Source organism: Symphalangus syndactylus, chromosome 2 (genome assembly GCF_028878055.3).
Source record: "Symphalangus syndactylus isolate Jambi chromosome 2, NHGRI_mSymSyn1-v2.1_pri, whole genome shotgun sequence".
NCBI lineage: Eukaryota > Metazoa > Chordata > Mammalia > Primates > Hylobatidae > Symphalangus > Symphalangus syndactylus.
The window spans coordinates 114,712,455-114,728,291 of NC_072424.2; the positions used below are offsets into that span (position 1 = coordinate 114,712,455).

The 15,837-nt window shown below is 35.8% G+C and overlaps 1 protein-coding gene across 8 annotated transcripts in view; it reads left to right on the plus strand.

The window, feature by feature from the left end:
• PEX7 (peroxisomal biogenesis factor 7) overlaps positions 1 to 15,837 on the plus strand; it is a 93,718-nt gene that overhangs the window by 49,518 nt on the left and 28,363 nt on the right. For 3 of the 8 annotated variants that reach the window (XR_010116859.1, XR_010116858.1, XR_010116860.1), the window contains exon 9: positions 1,718 to 1,772. The exons of the other annotated variants lie outside the window; for them this stretch is intronic. The gene's annotated coding sequence lies outside the window, so the exon portion shown is untranslated. The remainder of the gene's footprint in view (positions 1 to 1,717; positions 1,773 to 15,837) is intronic. 8 annotated transcript variants of the gene reach the window in all.

A 15,837-nucleotide genomic window follows, 5' to 3' on the forward strand; every position in this document is an offset into this window, starting at 1 on the left:
AATATGATTACTCTTACTAACATGAAAATAATCTGAGATGGGTACCTTTAAATATTTACTAGGATTAATATTATATTTTTCCTGTTTTCATGATCCAGTCACATATATGAGTAAATTTTTTCCTTCAAATATTAGCCTGGCTATTCTGTTTAAAAGCCGTCTTTTCTAATAGATGTTCCTATGGTAACACTTTCCTGCACTATAGATCACATAGCCAATATATTCTAAATTTAGATTTAGAAATTTGGAAATTTCATTTCTTCAGGTCTAATTATATGAGTCTTAAAGCTAATTGCTTAGATGAAAAAACAATGAACATGAGTGTATGATTTTTTGTGAATGTAGATATATTAACGTGTATGTGTATATATGTGCATGTATATCTAGATAAGGGTGTATGTGGGTGTGTGTCTCTATTTATACATCCAGTTACAGTTCCACACCACACAGGATTTATTTTCCATTTCCAAATTTGTAACTCTTGACTTCCACTTTATTCACAATATATTTTCTTACGTGTTAAACCCTGTAATGCTTAGAAAGTAGTTGCAGAATTACAAAGCCATACCTTTGAAAAAAACAATCTTACTAATTAGAGCTCAGCACTTGCTTAGAGTTTTTTTGTCTTTAGTTCGAATATTGTATTCAGAAGTTACTTAGGTTAATTCTCCTCTTCTCTGTTAGAGTGTGGTTATGTTATTCACTTGAAACATAGTTTGATTCCTTTGTTTCTGTTTGTATTCAATTTTAGGATTTTCCTCCCATCCTTGTTGATTTTGTCTAGGCAAAACATTGACATGGTTTCAAAAGTTCAGAAAGGTGTCATTTCCCCCTTTCTATTTCCTTGGCCTTTCTGTTTTATTCTGTTCCATAGTCTATAGGTGACTAGTCTTGCTAATATACATAGATGGATATATATTTTCTCATTTCCCCCTTTCTTACACAAAGAGTGGGATACTTTGGGTACATACTCCTTTAAATTTTGCCTTTTTCACTAAAATATATCCTGGAAATCATTCTGTATCAAAGAGATCATTCTCATTCTGCATAATACACCATTGTGTGGATGTGCTATAGTTTATTTGGCTACCTTCCTATCTATGGACATTTAGCTTGTTTTCAATGTTTTGTAAATAAACAGTGCCACAGTGAATGATAGCTTTGTGTTACTAGAGAATTAATGTCTGGTATTCCTAGAAGTGGGATTGCTGAGTTAAAAGGTAAACATATGTAGTTTTCTTAAATATTACAGAATTCCCATCCATAAGGAATATGCCAATTTTGATACTCAGCAGCAATGTTTGAGAGTACCTGTTTCTCTGCCATGTAAAGATCATTGATTCATTAGGGTTTTCCAGATGTATGATCTTATCACCTGCAAATAAAGGTGGTTCTACACCTTCATTTCCAATTCTGCTGCCTCTAATTGATTTTTCTTAAAATTCCCTCCACAAATACCACTAATACAGTGCTAGTTTATAGAGAATGTCTGATTCCTGATATGAGTACAAATGCCTTTAGTGTTTCTCTATTAAAAATAAGATTCTGACTTTAATGCAAATTACATATGTTTACTTGTTTGTCATACTAAGAAAGTATGCATGAATTCTTATTTTCTTGAGTTTTTTTTTTTTTTTTAATCAGGAATGGATCTTAAGTTTTGTTGAAGGCTTTTTTTCCCAGCATTTATGGAGATAATCATGATTTTTCTTCTTAGAGATATGGCTATGATGTACTATATTAATGGATTGAACCAACCTTGCATTCCTGGAGTAAGTCTCTCATGTTCTTTGTGTATCATTTTCTCACCATGGTGTTGAATTGTGTTTGCTAATATTTTATTTAAAGCGTTTGCATCAATATTCAAAGGTGATATTAGTTGCAGTTTTCTTCCTTTTTTCATTTTGTTTTATGTGTCTGTGTTTTACTTGCTTCATAAAAAAGAATTAAGAAATTTTCCTTTGTTTCCAAAGCTCTGGAACAACTTGTACAGCATTGAGGCTATTTGGTCTTCGAATCCTTGGTAGGATTGCTCTGCAAAACTAGTGGAGCATGGTGCTTATTGTGGAGTAGTTTCTTGATAACTTCATTTCTTTTATGGAAATGAGTCTGTTTAAACTTTGTATCTCTAATGGGATCAAGTTTGGAAATTGTCCCTTGCTTTTAGGTTTTCAAATTTATTTGTAAAGGAGTCTGTAAAGTGGGTGAACACAGTGGCTCATGCCTGTATTCCCAGCACTTTGGGAGGCCGAGGTGGGCAGATCACCTGAGGTTAAGGGTTCGAGACCAGCCTGGCCAACATGGTGAAACCTGTCTCTACTAAAAATAGAAAAATTAGCCAGGCATGATGGCAGGTGCCTGTAATCCCAGCTACTTGGGAGGCTGAGGTGGAATTGCTTGAACCCAGGAGGCGGAGATTGCATTGAGCTAAAATCATGCCACTGCACTCCAGCCTGGGTGACAGAGTGAAACTTTGCCTCAAAAAAAAAAAAAAGTCTGTAAAGGAATGTTGTAGGATTTCTTCTCTTTCACTGGTTGTTTTACTCTTGTTATTTCTGATTTTGTGTCTTTCTGAGTTCTTTGAATATCTAGTGGTATGTTTATTTTGTTATTTTTCTTCAGCAGGCAGAATTTTAATTTATTAATTAGAACTACTTTTTTCAGCTGGGTGCAGTGGCTCATGCCTGTAATCCCAGAACTTTGGGAGGCTGAGGCGGGTGGATCACTTGAGGTCAGGAGTTCAAGACCAGCCTGACCAACATGGCAAAACCCCGTCTCTACTAAAAATACAAAATTAGCTGGGCATGGTGGCACATGCCTGTAATCCCTGCTACTGGGGAGGCTGAGGCAGGAGAATTGCTTGAACCCAGGTGGCAGAGGTTGCAGTGAGCCGAGATCGTGCCATTGCACTCTAGCCTGGGCAGCAAGAGCAAAACTCTTGTCTCAAAAAAGAAAAAAAAAGAATTACTTTTTTAAAATTATTAATCACTGCTTTTATTTTTATTATTTCCTTTTTGGTACTTTCTTTTTGTTCTTTTTTTCAGCTTCTTGAGATGGGAATTTATTTTTATTCTTTCATTTTGTTAATAAAGTGTTTAAGGCTATAAATTTTTTTTCTGGTTATTATTCAAACTATAGCCCATAGATTCTGATATATAATGTTTTCATTATCATTTAAAAAAATTTGTAAGTTCCGTTTACACTTGCCTTTTCTTCTAAGAGTTGTATAATAGGAAATTATTTCGTTTCCATATGAAAATGCCTTTTAACTTAAAAAAATTTGTTAATAATTTCTAGTTTTATTGCATTAAAATCAGAGGATACTATTGTAGTCATTCTGTTTTATGGAACATACTGAAATTTGGGAGAGGTGGAACCTAATAAATGATCAGTTTTTGCGAATGTTTCATTTGCCGTTGAGAAGAATGTATATTCTCCATTTTCAGGCTGTAAAGTTCAGTATATAATCATAAGCTTATAGATTATGTTATTTAGGCCTTCTGTATCCTTTCTTATTATTGGTCCACTTAGTCTGAGAATGGTATGTTACTGAGAGTGGTATGTTAAAATCTCCTATCATTAGCAGGCTTCTATATCTCCCTGCATCTTTTGTAGTTTTGATTTTATAGAAACAGATGCTGTGTTTCTGGTATGTAGATATTATGGTGAATTGAGACTTTTAGCATTAAAGAATATCCTTCTTTGTCACAGTTAATGCTTTTTGTTTCAGTTATGCCTTGTCTCATATCAGAATCATTGCTCTCGCTTTCATACTGTTTACTTTCCAGATATACTTTTCCCCATACCTTTTTTTTGTTTTATCATATTTTCAATTCTTTTATTAAATTTTTTTTATTATACTTTAAGTTCTGGGATGCATGTGCAGAACGTGCAGGTTTGTTAACATAGGTATATATGTGCTATGGTGGTTTTCTGCACCTATCAACCAGTCATCTACATTAGGTATTTCTCCTAATACTATCCCTCCTCTAGTCCCCCACCCCCCGAAAGGCCCCAATATGTGATGTTCCCCTCCCTGTGTCGATGTGATCTCATTGTTCACCTCCCACTTATGAGTGAGAACATGCAGTATTTGGTTTTCTGTTCCTGTGTTAGTTTGCTGAGAATGATGGTTTCCAGCTTCATCCATGCCCCTGCAAAGGACTTGAACTCATCATTTTTTATGGCTGTATGGTGTTCCATGGTGTATATGTGCCACATTTTCCTTATTCAGTCTATCATTGATGGGCATTTGGGTTGGTTCCAAGTCTTTGCTATTGTGAACAGTGCTGCAATAAACATATGTGTGCATGTGTCTTTATTGTAGAATGATTTATAATCCTTTGGGTATATACCTAGTAATGGGATTGCTGAGTCAAATGGTATTTCTGGTTCTAGATCCTTGAGGAATCACCACACTGTCTTCCACAGTGGTTGAACTAATTTACACTCGCACCAACAGTGTAAAAGCCTTCGTATTTCTCCATATCCTCTCTAGCATCTGTTATTTCTTGACTTTTTAATGATCACCATTCTAACCGTTGCGAGGTGGTATCTCATTGTGGTTTTGATTTGTGTTTCTCTAATGACCAGTGATGGTGAGCTTTTTTTCATATGTTTGTTGGCCACATTAATATCTTCTTTTGAGAAGTGTCTGTTCATATCCTTCACCCACTTTTTGATGGGGTTGTTTATTTCTTGTTGATTCTGGATATTAGCCCTTTGTGAGATGGATAGATTGCAAAAATTTTCTCCCATTCTGTAGGTTGCCTGTTCACTCTGATGATAGTTTGTTTTGCTGTACAGAAGCTCTTTAGTTTAATTAGATCCCATTTGTTAATTTTGGCTTTTGTTGCCATTGCTTTTGGTGTTTTAGTCATGAAGTCTTTGCCCATGCCTATGTCCTGAATGGTATTGCCTAGGTTTTCTTCTAGGGTTTTTATGGTTTTGGGTTTTACATTTAAGTCTTTAATCCATCTTGAGTTAATTTTTGTGTAAGGTGTAAGGAAGGGGTCCAGTTTCAGTTTTCTGCATATGGCTAACCAGTTTTTCCAAAACCAATTATTAAATAGGGAAACCTCCCCCCATTGCTTGTTTTTGTCAGGTTTGTCAAAGAGCAGATGGTTGTACATGTGTGGCGTTATTTCTGAGGCCTCTGTTCTGTTCCATTGGTCTATATATCTGTTTTGGTACCAGTACCATGTTGTTTTGATTACTGTAGTCTTGTAGTATTCTTTGAAGTCAGGTAGCATGATGCCTCCAGCTTTGTAGGAGTGTCTTGGCTTTATGGGCTCTTTTTTGGTTCCATATGAAATTTAAAGTAGTTTTTTTCTAATTCTGTTAAGAAAGTCAATGGTAGCTTGATGGGGATAGCATTGAATCTATAAATTACTTTGGGTGGTATGGCCATTTTCATGATATTGGTTCTTCCTATCCATGAGCATGGATTGTTTTTCCATTTGTTTGTGTCCTCCTTACTTCCTTGAGCAGTGGTTTGTAGTTCTCCTTGAAGAGGTCCTTCACATCCCTTGTAAGTTGGATTCCTAGGTATTTTATTCCCTTTGTTGCATTTGTGAATGAGAGTTCACTCATGATTTGACTCTCTTTTTGTCTATTATTGGTGCATAGGAATGCTTGTGATTTTTGCACATTGATTTTGTCTCCTGAGACTTTGCTGAAGTTGCTTACCAGCTTAAGGAGATTTTGGGCTGAGACGATGGGGCTTTCTTAAATATACAGTCATGTCATCTGCAAACACAGACGATTTGACTTCCTCTCTTCCTATTTGAATACCGTTTGTTCCTTTCTCTTGCCTGATTGCCCTGGCCAGAACTTCCAATACTATGTTGAATAGGAGAGGTGAGAGAGAGGGCATCCTTGTCTTGTGCCGGTTTCAAAGGGAATGGTTCCAGCTCTTGCCCATTCAGTATGATATTGGCTGTGGGTTTGTCATAAGTAGCTCTTATTATTTTGAGATACGTTCCTTCAATACCTAGTTTATTGAGAGTTTTTAGCATGAAGGGTGTTGAATTTTGTCGAAAGCCTTTTGTGCATCTATTGAGATAATCATGGGGTTTTTGTCATTGGTTCTGTTTATGTGATGGGTTACGTTTATTGATTTGCGTATGTTGGACCCCCGTACCTTTATCTTTAAACAATTTTGTTGAACCATTTTGTTCTAGGTATGTTTTTGTATAGAGCATATATTAGGATCTCGCTTAGTGAACAAATAGTCTTTTCATTAGAATATGTAAGTTTAACTCTTTCATATTTCTTGATAAAAATGTTTAGCATCGAATGTGTCATATTTTATGTTATTATTATTTGTATTTTACTTGCTATGTTTCTGTGTGTGATGTGTTTTTTTGTTGTGTTTTTTTTCTTTGACTTAAAATTTTTTTGACATTTAGGTAAGTTTTTATGTGTTTTAGTGGTTGCCTTTGGTGTTACAACTTTTTAAATGCCTTCATAAGTTTTCTTAAAAAAATTAACCATTTATTGCCTGGTTGTGAGTTTTTCATTATATTTTTGTGAAATCCCACCTATTTCTTATATAATAACCAGTGAACTTGTTCTACTTTCGCTTTTTATTTTTCCCTTTTCCATCAATTTTGTTTCATTTATGCTTTGTTAGAACATGCAACATGTAACATATAGCACATATCGTATGATATATTTTTACTTAGTTTCTACCTTTGTTTTAGTCTTAAATGTATAATTAAATATATTAAGTGCTCATTATCAATTTTTTATTCCTAAGTTTCTCCCATTATCTGATACAGTTTATCTTGAGGAAATGCCATAGATTTCTCAAGAGGGACTGATGGGCATAGAATTCTCACGAACTCCCGTATGTTTAAAACTATTTTTCTGTAGCTTTCCTACTTGGAGGATAGTTTAGCTGAATATAAACTGCTTGATTTACATTTCTTTCTTTGAGGTTTTTGACAATGCTACTATGTTTTTACCTTGCTTTCTATGTCATTTTTGAGAATTCTGATGCCAGTCTAACTCTCTTGTACTTGTAAGTTGTTTGGCACCACCCCCACCCCAACCATCAACCCTTTCCCTCCTCCTCGAGACCCTGGGGAAGAAGAACTCTTGTTGCATTTCAGTTTTTCTTGCTACAGGCTCAGTGAGCTCTGTAAGTATATAGATTCGGGTCTTCTTTTATTCCCAGAAAGTTTTTTGGATTATAATTTTAAATAATAGTTCTACTTAATTGTTTTATTGTCTGTGGAACTTCCATTATGTATAAAAGGACTCTCCTTTACCTGTCTTCTCTATCAGGTACTTTCTGTCTGATACATTTTCCTTCTTTATTTCTTTATCTCATTTTCATTCTTTTGGTTGTTTTTCTGTTGTCCTCAATGCCCTTATTATGTTTTTGTGTGAATCTGCTCTTCTTGGGCCCCAATGTAATTCTGTGTTTATTTGTGAAATGATTTTGCCTTTTTTCTTGTGTTTCTTTCTTAAGTTCAGTCAGGTCTGTTTCAGTTCTTTCTGTTTTTGTCCACTTCTTTTCTTTGTTTTTGAGTTCCTGATCAAGGGTTTTGTTGTGTTTTTTCTTCCATGTCCCTAAATGCTTGCTTGAAGATATTTGATTCAGTTTAGAATATGTTACGGTTTTCTACTTCACTGTTGTTTTTTTTTGTTTGTTTGTTTTTTTTTTTTGAGGAAAGTTTTTGTCAGATGAATTGTTGGAATTCTTGTAACCATTTATTTGTGTATGTGTGTGTTTTTAAAAATAAAGAAAGACTTTTTTGTCTCTTTGTATCTATGGACAAGGTTGATGGTTTGAGGTTGGCACCTTTCCTTCCTTTTAATTATCTTTCGCCCCTAAACTATCAACTTTCCAAGATCACCTCCCTGTATCCAGTGTACTTTAAAATCTGTATATGCCTTTTTCCAGTATTTTCACTCATAGGATGCACTTTCTCTTTCTCATGATGGTTTTAGGTCAGCGTTAGACCTAATCCTAGCTCCTGCCCTCTCTGTACCACTCAGTGTTCCCCAAACTGTCCTTGCCATTCACACAGGCTTGCAGCTGGAACAAGGAAGAGAGCTCATAGGGATTCTGTTTTGATTTTTCTTCTTACAGTTAATTTGAAGTTTGGATGTGTGGAAGACCTGAGGTTTGTGTAGTTTTATTTGTTCTCTTTGTTGTTCTGTATTGGTTTTTGTAAGAATACAGTAACAGTTTTGGATTTACACGGCCTCATTGCCTAGACTACCCAAATCTCCTCTCTCCTCAATTCTGAGTCCATATTAGATATGGCCCAGTCTATGTAACTTTGTTTGTATAAAATGTACTTCTAATAGAATAAATTACAACAATGCCTTGAGATGTATTTCATGCCTTAACTTGGTTTTCTTGATTCATTCAATATAAGCAGGCAGATAGCTGGGAAGCGTAATCACATGGAGGCTCCCAGCTCTCAAAAGTGTACTGTAACCAGGCTTTTGTTTGTTTGTTTTTAGTATTCTATATAAAATAATTATAGAGTTTTCAGCTTGGGAACCAACGAATGGCAACACAACAGAAAGGAAGAAACTGGAACTGTGGAGCTAGATCATTGGCTGGAGGTTAACGCTGTGCGTGTAGATTTGGACACCATTAGCTTACTGATAATTCAGTCCATAAGAATGAATAAGCCTCCAGGAGGGAATTAATGTTGGAAAGCAGGAAGGAGCAGTCCAGCAGGAACAGGAGGCAACCTTAGAGCATGCAATAGTCACAGAAGCTGTGGGAGGAGGGGCTTTCAACAAGGTGTGAATGGCCAGTAATGTCAGATCCACCAGATAGATTAAGCAGGATGAAGAGAGAACGTGGAATCTTCTCTTACATATTGTCACTCACGGGTTCAAAAAGATTTCCACATATAGGATCTAGTTCTTGGAGTTCGAACACCTTTCTGGCATTTGAAGCAAGAAGGCATAAACTGAGATGAGACATTAATCTTTTGGTGATCTCATATTTGGTATTCTTAACAGTTTTAATTGGGACATCTTAAATCCATTTCATTGCTTTGTTTCTGATTAAAGAGAAAAATCTAATGACTACTGAGACTTTCTTCTCAGAATTGTCATTATGATCTTAATCCTACTGACTGACCACTCCCTGTTTTATGTATTTAAGTACCCCTAAATACCCTGTGGGAAAATGCCTTGCTTTTGTAGATGTAAGTTTGTCTCAGGAATGTTTGTTAAGACTGGATGTGAACTACATTTCTGAAAATCTTGGGAGTATCAAACGATGCTCAGAATCATCATAGTTTTTGACTCTGAGTCTTACTTTTCTCTCCACTGTTAAGTGCTGAGTCCTGAGCAAGGACAGGGAGTGGGGGATAGATATTTAGTGCCCCTGGGGAGGGACGTGACTTAGGTCATGGTCCTGAGACCAGATGAAAGGTGTTGTAGCTATATTTGTAAGCACTTGGAAAAATTGAGATTTATAGTTCAATAATAGGAGATCTTTAACATAAGTTAAACATAAAGTTAAAAAGATATTTGAAAGCAATGATCCTGCATAACTTAGAGTCCAGATTTCTTTTATTAATATGTAATATTGCAACTAGTGATATCTGTGCTCACAAGCTCACAGGGTGATTACAAGAATTATATGAGAAGACATTCTTGAAAATACTGTGATAATTCTTAACTGCTTTTCCCTCTCTTCTTCTTCTTCTTTTTTTTTTTTTTTTTTTTTAGACAGTCTCGCTCTTTCACCCAGGCTGCAGTACAGTTGTGCGATCTTGGCTCATTGTAACCTCTACCTCCAGGGTTCAAGCGATTCTCCCACCTTAGCCTCCTGACTATCTGGGACTACAGGCACATACCACCACACCCAGCTAATCTTTGTATGTTTAGTAGAGATGGGGTTTTACCATGTTGGCCAGGCTGGTCTCGAACTCCTGACCTCAAGTGATCTGCCCACCACAGCCTCACAAAGTGCTGGGATTATAGGCGTGAGCCACTGCACCTGGCCCTTTGCCTCTCTTCTAAAGCCATCTTTCCAACCCTATTCCCTCACATTCAGCAAAAGATCTTACATTTAAAATAATAATAATAATAATTGTGGGACTCAAGCACAAATTATCTTAATTTCTAAGCTAGGCCTGCTGATTTTCTCTAGATCTGTACCTCTTCATTCCTCCTGTTATTTAGAACCCTTAGACATGCGTGCTGTTGATCCCTCATACTTGTTTTCTTCAGGACTTTACGCCGTGAAGCGACCTCTTCTCCCCCCATATCTCTCTATATCTTTAGTCTCCAACTCTCTAGTGACTTTTTCCTCAGCCTATAACATTTTCCTTCATCCTGCATTTGCCTTTAACTCCTCTCTTACATCTCTCTTTTTTTCTTAGCCGAGCTTTTAGTGTCCCCATAAACTTCCATTCACCAGGGCCGTTTTAAGGTCTTCACTGTCCCAGGGTACTCTGTGTTGGAAGTCTTACTCCGGATCACTTGAACCTTTAAAATGGATCCACATCACTGATTAAATAGGGTTAATTATTTTGAAAAGATTTGTGGCTTTTGCTTTTGAAGTGATTTGGATTGAGTAGCTCACTTATGATTGATTATGATTTCTTGGCAATCATTATGCTTGCTAAGGAATTCATGTGAAGTAAAAAAGAAACAACCCTAACCTAGAAATTGTTTCCAAGTGGAATGAAATGTTTCTGAGTGCCGGGTTTATCAATTAGTGATGTTAATTTATTAATTTTAAATTTAATTATTTTAAAAGTTTAATTTAAATGTTCAGCTCTCAGGCATTTTTGTAGACCTTTGAAAGCTTATAGGCATAGGCACTTATGGTTCTTCCTAATGGCACAACTGGCTTCAGTCCCTCCTTCTTTACTGAAATTGCTCTGGCAAAAGCCACTAGCGACCTCTGTACAACCAAATCCAGTCCACTTGTCAGCATTTGTCATGCTGAACCTTTTTCTGTTTTACACTGTCGATCGTACCTTCCCTTCTGGAAACTCCTTATCCTAGGGATTCCATGTTCTTTTTCATTTATTTGTTTTTCTTACTCTCCTCTGACCCTTCCTTCTTAGGGTTCATCATAGAATCAGTCTCCTGCTCTTCCCCTTAAACTTGATCGTCTTCCTTTGGTTTAGAAGTTTTTTTACATGCCCATTCTAGATGATAATTTCCAGCCTCTGTGTCAGGTCTGGCCTTTCTTGAGAGCCTTAGGCCTGCATATTCAGCTGTTTCTGGACACAGGCACCTGAGTGTCCAAGCAGGAATCTCACACTGAACTCCTTCTTTGCTTGTTTATCTGTGTTATTTATCTCAGTTAATGGGAACCTTATCCCTATTCAAACAAGCCAAAAACCTGGAATTCTCCTTTTTCTTGAAAAATTGGTAAACATTTTCCCAGTACGAAGTGGAGCATTGCTTCACAGGCAGTATATAGAAGCAACATCATTTTTTTTAGAAATACAATTTTAATTTTAACATACGTTGTAGCTACTAAATTACTGTTTCACCTCCATACTAAATGTAACTGGAGGCTAGTGATTGCATATTCCAATATAGGATTATTGAAGACTTTCTTGTAACAAGGAAAATAAATAGAAAAGGAAGCCAAAATCATTTGAAAACCCTTCACTTTTGACTGTATTACATGTATGTATATTTGTAATTCTCAACACCTGTCAAGAATAAGACTTTAATCATTCTAATGCCTGTGTGAGTCTAGTCTCATTATTTGAATGTGGTGATCACTGATTGGAAAGGTCAGAAAAGGTGCGTTTTTGGTGGATTTTTACTCCATGTGATATGAGTTAAATTTATCCTCTGAAGAATTTTAAATCTGATTGGATTGATGATATTTTTAGTGTCAGAAAACCATTTTAAGAAGAAAAAGATTTCAGATATAAGACCAGCAGTAACCCGTTTAATTTTTAGGACTGATAACTGTACAGATACTACCTTTAGATTCTCTGGATGGCTAATATTTGTAACACAAGCTTTTTAAATATAAGTTTTTAATTAGTTGCCCATTGTTATATTTAGGTTTGTAAATTTTTCAAATTTAATTTAAAAATTGTTTATATGGTGGGTGTTATATCAAAACTGATGATATGGTGGATATTTTAGAAAATGTAAGTTTCATATTTCTATTTTATGTTGCTATTTACCAAATATAATAGATGCTTTAAGACCTTTACGTCTATAGTAGCTCATTACATTTCACAGAATAACTAATAAAGATCTAAGAAGTGATATATAACATAGCATTGGAAATTATTTAGTATGGTTTATGTTAAATAAAAACTTCAACTTTTATGAAGAATATCAGAACTCCCTTCAGCTGGTGGACAGTATAGTCTATCAAAATACATCTTGATTCTTTGTAAACTTCACTCAAGATAATACTAAAGTTAAAATGTTTCATAGTAGATTATTTCTATTCTTCCATGAATGTTATCATCATAGATTTTAGCATATTATCTTTTTCCTATATACTGTCCCTTAAGTTAATTAACTTCTCTTCCTGCCAAGCCACATTTGTTGTGCCAACCGTGCATAAGCATTATTTGAGTTGTGAATGCTTGTTTTTGGTTTCATACCAAGTAGATCATTTCATAAACAGAAGTCAGCAAACCAGGTACGTGTGACAACCAAACAAAAGTAAATGCTGTTATAATTCATGGTTTTTTTCATTAGAAAGAGCAGCATTCCATGTCTTCCACATTGTAGCAAATTCTCAGATATTTGAAGATTTTAATTGATAAAGCTAAAATGACAGTTTAGCCTCAGAGTAACACTCCAGTTTCATGATACTTTTATAAATATTATAACCTTTAAAACTTTTTTATCAGTGGTCTTAATGGCCTTTGATAATAATAAGCCAAACCAAGCACTTAATTTTTTTAGACATATGGATTTGGGGGCAAGGAAAATGTAAAGTGAATTTTAATTTCAGTGTTGTCAGACTCTCTTCAGCCACAGTTTGCGTGATGTGAGTCTCTCTCTGCCTATGTCAGCAACATTAATGTTTCCAACTCAACTGTTAAGCTACTTTTTGGTGACAAAATTGTACAACTGTACTCTGCTTTAAAATTCAGGCATATTTACAGAATGTCTCTTATCTGTCAGCCATTGTAATAGACAGTTTGGAATGTCTTTTTGAGGAAATGATAAAAATGAAGGCTTGGAGACAAGTACTAACACACCTAGGAGAACCCTAAGCCTGTCAGTTTTGTTGGTATCGTGGGACATATGTAGTCACAAATGTAAATAGGGAGTACTGGAAGATATATATTCAATGGAGTAATTATGGGTTGGCACATTCCCAGGTAACATAGTAGGACCACAGACCTTGGAGCCAGACTGCCTTCTACTAGCCGTATAAACTTGAGCAAGTTATTTTAAAACTTGATGGCTCAGTTTCCCCATCCCTATAAATGGAGATGCTAGTAGTACCCACCACATGGGATTGTTGTGATGGTTAGACGAGCTAATATACACAAATGCTGGCACATAGTAAGTACTATGTAAGTGTTTGCTACTTTTGTCATTATTAAGGCTAGAATGGATGGTGACAGAAGGCTGTCTCCTTGAGCTTGAGGCCGTTTCAGCACTCTAGTCTTCAAGAGTGAGGTAATTTTATTTTACAGCAGCAAGAGCAAGCAGCCCCATCTAGCCTTTTGTTATCCTCTGCTCCTTGGAGGTGAAAGAAAAGTACGAATTGGGGATAGGAAGTTATCTAGAATCAACTTTGTCCTTCCACATCCCTGTTCTTTGGAGATACTTAGGAACGTTCTATAGATGAGACATCTATTATGTAGTGGGGTGAGCATGTAGACCTTTGAGTGAGTCATACTTGAAGTGAAAAGCTGACTTCTGTGTTTACTAGTTGTGAAATATGGGAAATGATACTGTGATCTACCTTGCTGGGATGTTCAGAGGATTAAATGAAGTAGTATCTGTAAATACTCTGGCACATAATAAGAGCTCAAAAAAATAGCAGATGTTTTAAATGAGAATACTAGTAGTAATAACGTTTCCCATTTTTAAATGTAAGTACTTTAGGGAGAGTTAGATATTAATCATTCATGCCTTACCTAGCATTACATTAGTAACGTAATTATATTGCTTACAGCCACTGAGGAGCTTTGTGAATAGGAATTTTCATTGCACTGTGAAGGTGAAGTAGGAGAGTGAACCTAGTGAATATGGTGCAGCGTGAACCAGGACAGTGGTCACCATACAAAGTTGAATATGTCTGGGCATTTGATTCAAATCTATTACCAGAGGGGCTGGGCACAGTGGCTTATGCCTGTATTCCTAGCACTTTGGGAGGCCAAGGCGGGGAAATTTCTTGAGCCCAGGAATTCGAGACCAGCCTGGACAACATGGTGAGACCCCACCTCTACAAAATTAAAACATTAGCCAGGTATGGTGGCATACACCTGTGATCTCAGCTACTTGGGTGCTGAGGCAGGAGGATCCCTTGAGCCCAGGAGATGGAAGCTGCAGTGAGCCATGTTTGCACCATTGTACTCCTGCCTGGGCAACAGAGTGAGACCCTGTTTTGAAAAAAACAAACAAAAAAAACCTGTTACCAGGTAACCACTTCATTTCAACCTATTTAGAAATTTTCCCCTAAATTATTATGTATTACCTACATACATTTGTTGAAAAAATTATTTCATAAGGAGGCAGCGTGATGTAATAGGAAAAGAGATACAGCTTAAAATCCTGAATTTGCCATTACTAGCTATATTATACTTTAGTTGTATATTAATATATAATTAATGTAATTTAGTTACATTAATCTCTTACAAAGTGACTTAACCTCCCTGAGCCTTTGTTTCCTCAGTCGTAAGATGTACTGCTATGAGATTTAAATATCAATATATGCAAGGCTGTTCCCATAGAGCCTGGCCCATATCTGGCATTCAGAATTTTATTTTTTATTCCCATATATATTCTTCAGACTTTGTACTTGTTGTCATGTCACTGTAAATATGTTCTTATATTTCTGATCAAAGTTGCTGAAAACCAGCAAAATGACAAAGACAAATTATGATGTCTGCAGTTTATTTTTAAATGGTTCAGCAAAAATATTCCTTCATATCATATGTGTAAAGAGAGAAAGATAAAACAAATGTGGCAAAATTTTAACAGTTGGTAAACTAGACAAAGGACATATGGGTGTTCATTTTATTCTTTGAGGTTTACTGTGGGTTGATAATTTTCAAAATAAAAACATTTGAGAAAAAAGCAAACTTGTATTTACTCATGCAAAATAAGACCCTAAAATACCTTCTAGTTAATGTTATTACTTAATGGTATTAGTTTAATTGTAGAATAAGATGACTAGCTTTATTATATTGTGTTAAGTGGGAAAATGATCTTTAATTGGATTGTAGTAAACTTAAAATCTTAAAGCAGAGGATGCAGAAATACCTTTTGTCACAGATACTCTCATGGGATTTGCCCTTATCTAGTAAGTGTCTTAACTTTGGTGTGGCTGATGGGCTTTTTTGATCCTTATGTTTATTAGCACAGAGATTTCCACAGGCAGATACTTCTCTTTCTTCCCCTTCCCCTTAAAAAAAGGTCAGCCAAAGTAAACAGATAGTATAGTTGAATATGTACTCTGCCTCACAAACCTTTCATTTCAACTTTGCCTAGTCCCCCTTACCAACAAAAAAAGGTCAGTCAGAGTAAACAGATAAGAAATGTGGCTGAATATGAGCTGCCACGCAGCTTCAAATGATCATTTTACCTCATCTTTTAAGATAGTTGTTTTTAATTCCTCTACTTTTGTTCATCAAACCATAAGAAATCATGTAGCTAATGATATGATACTGATTG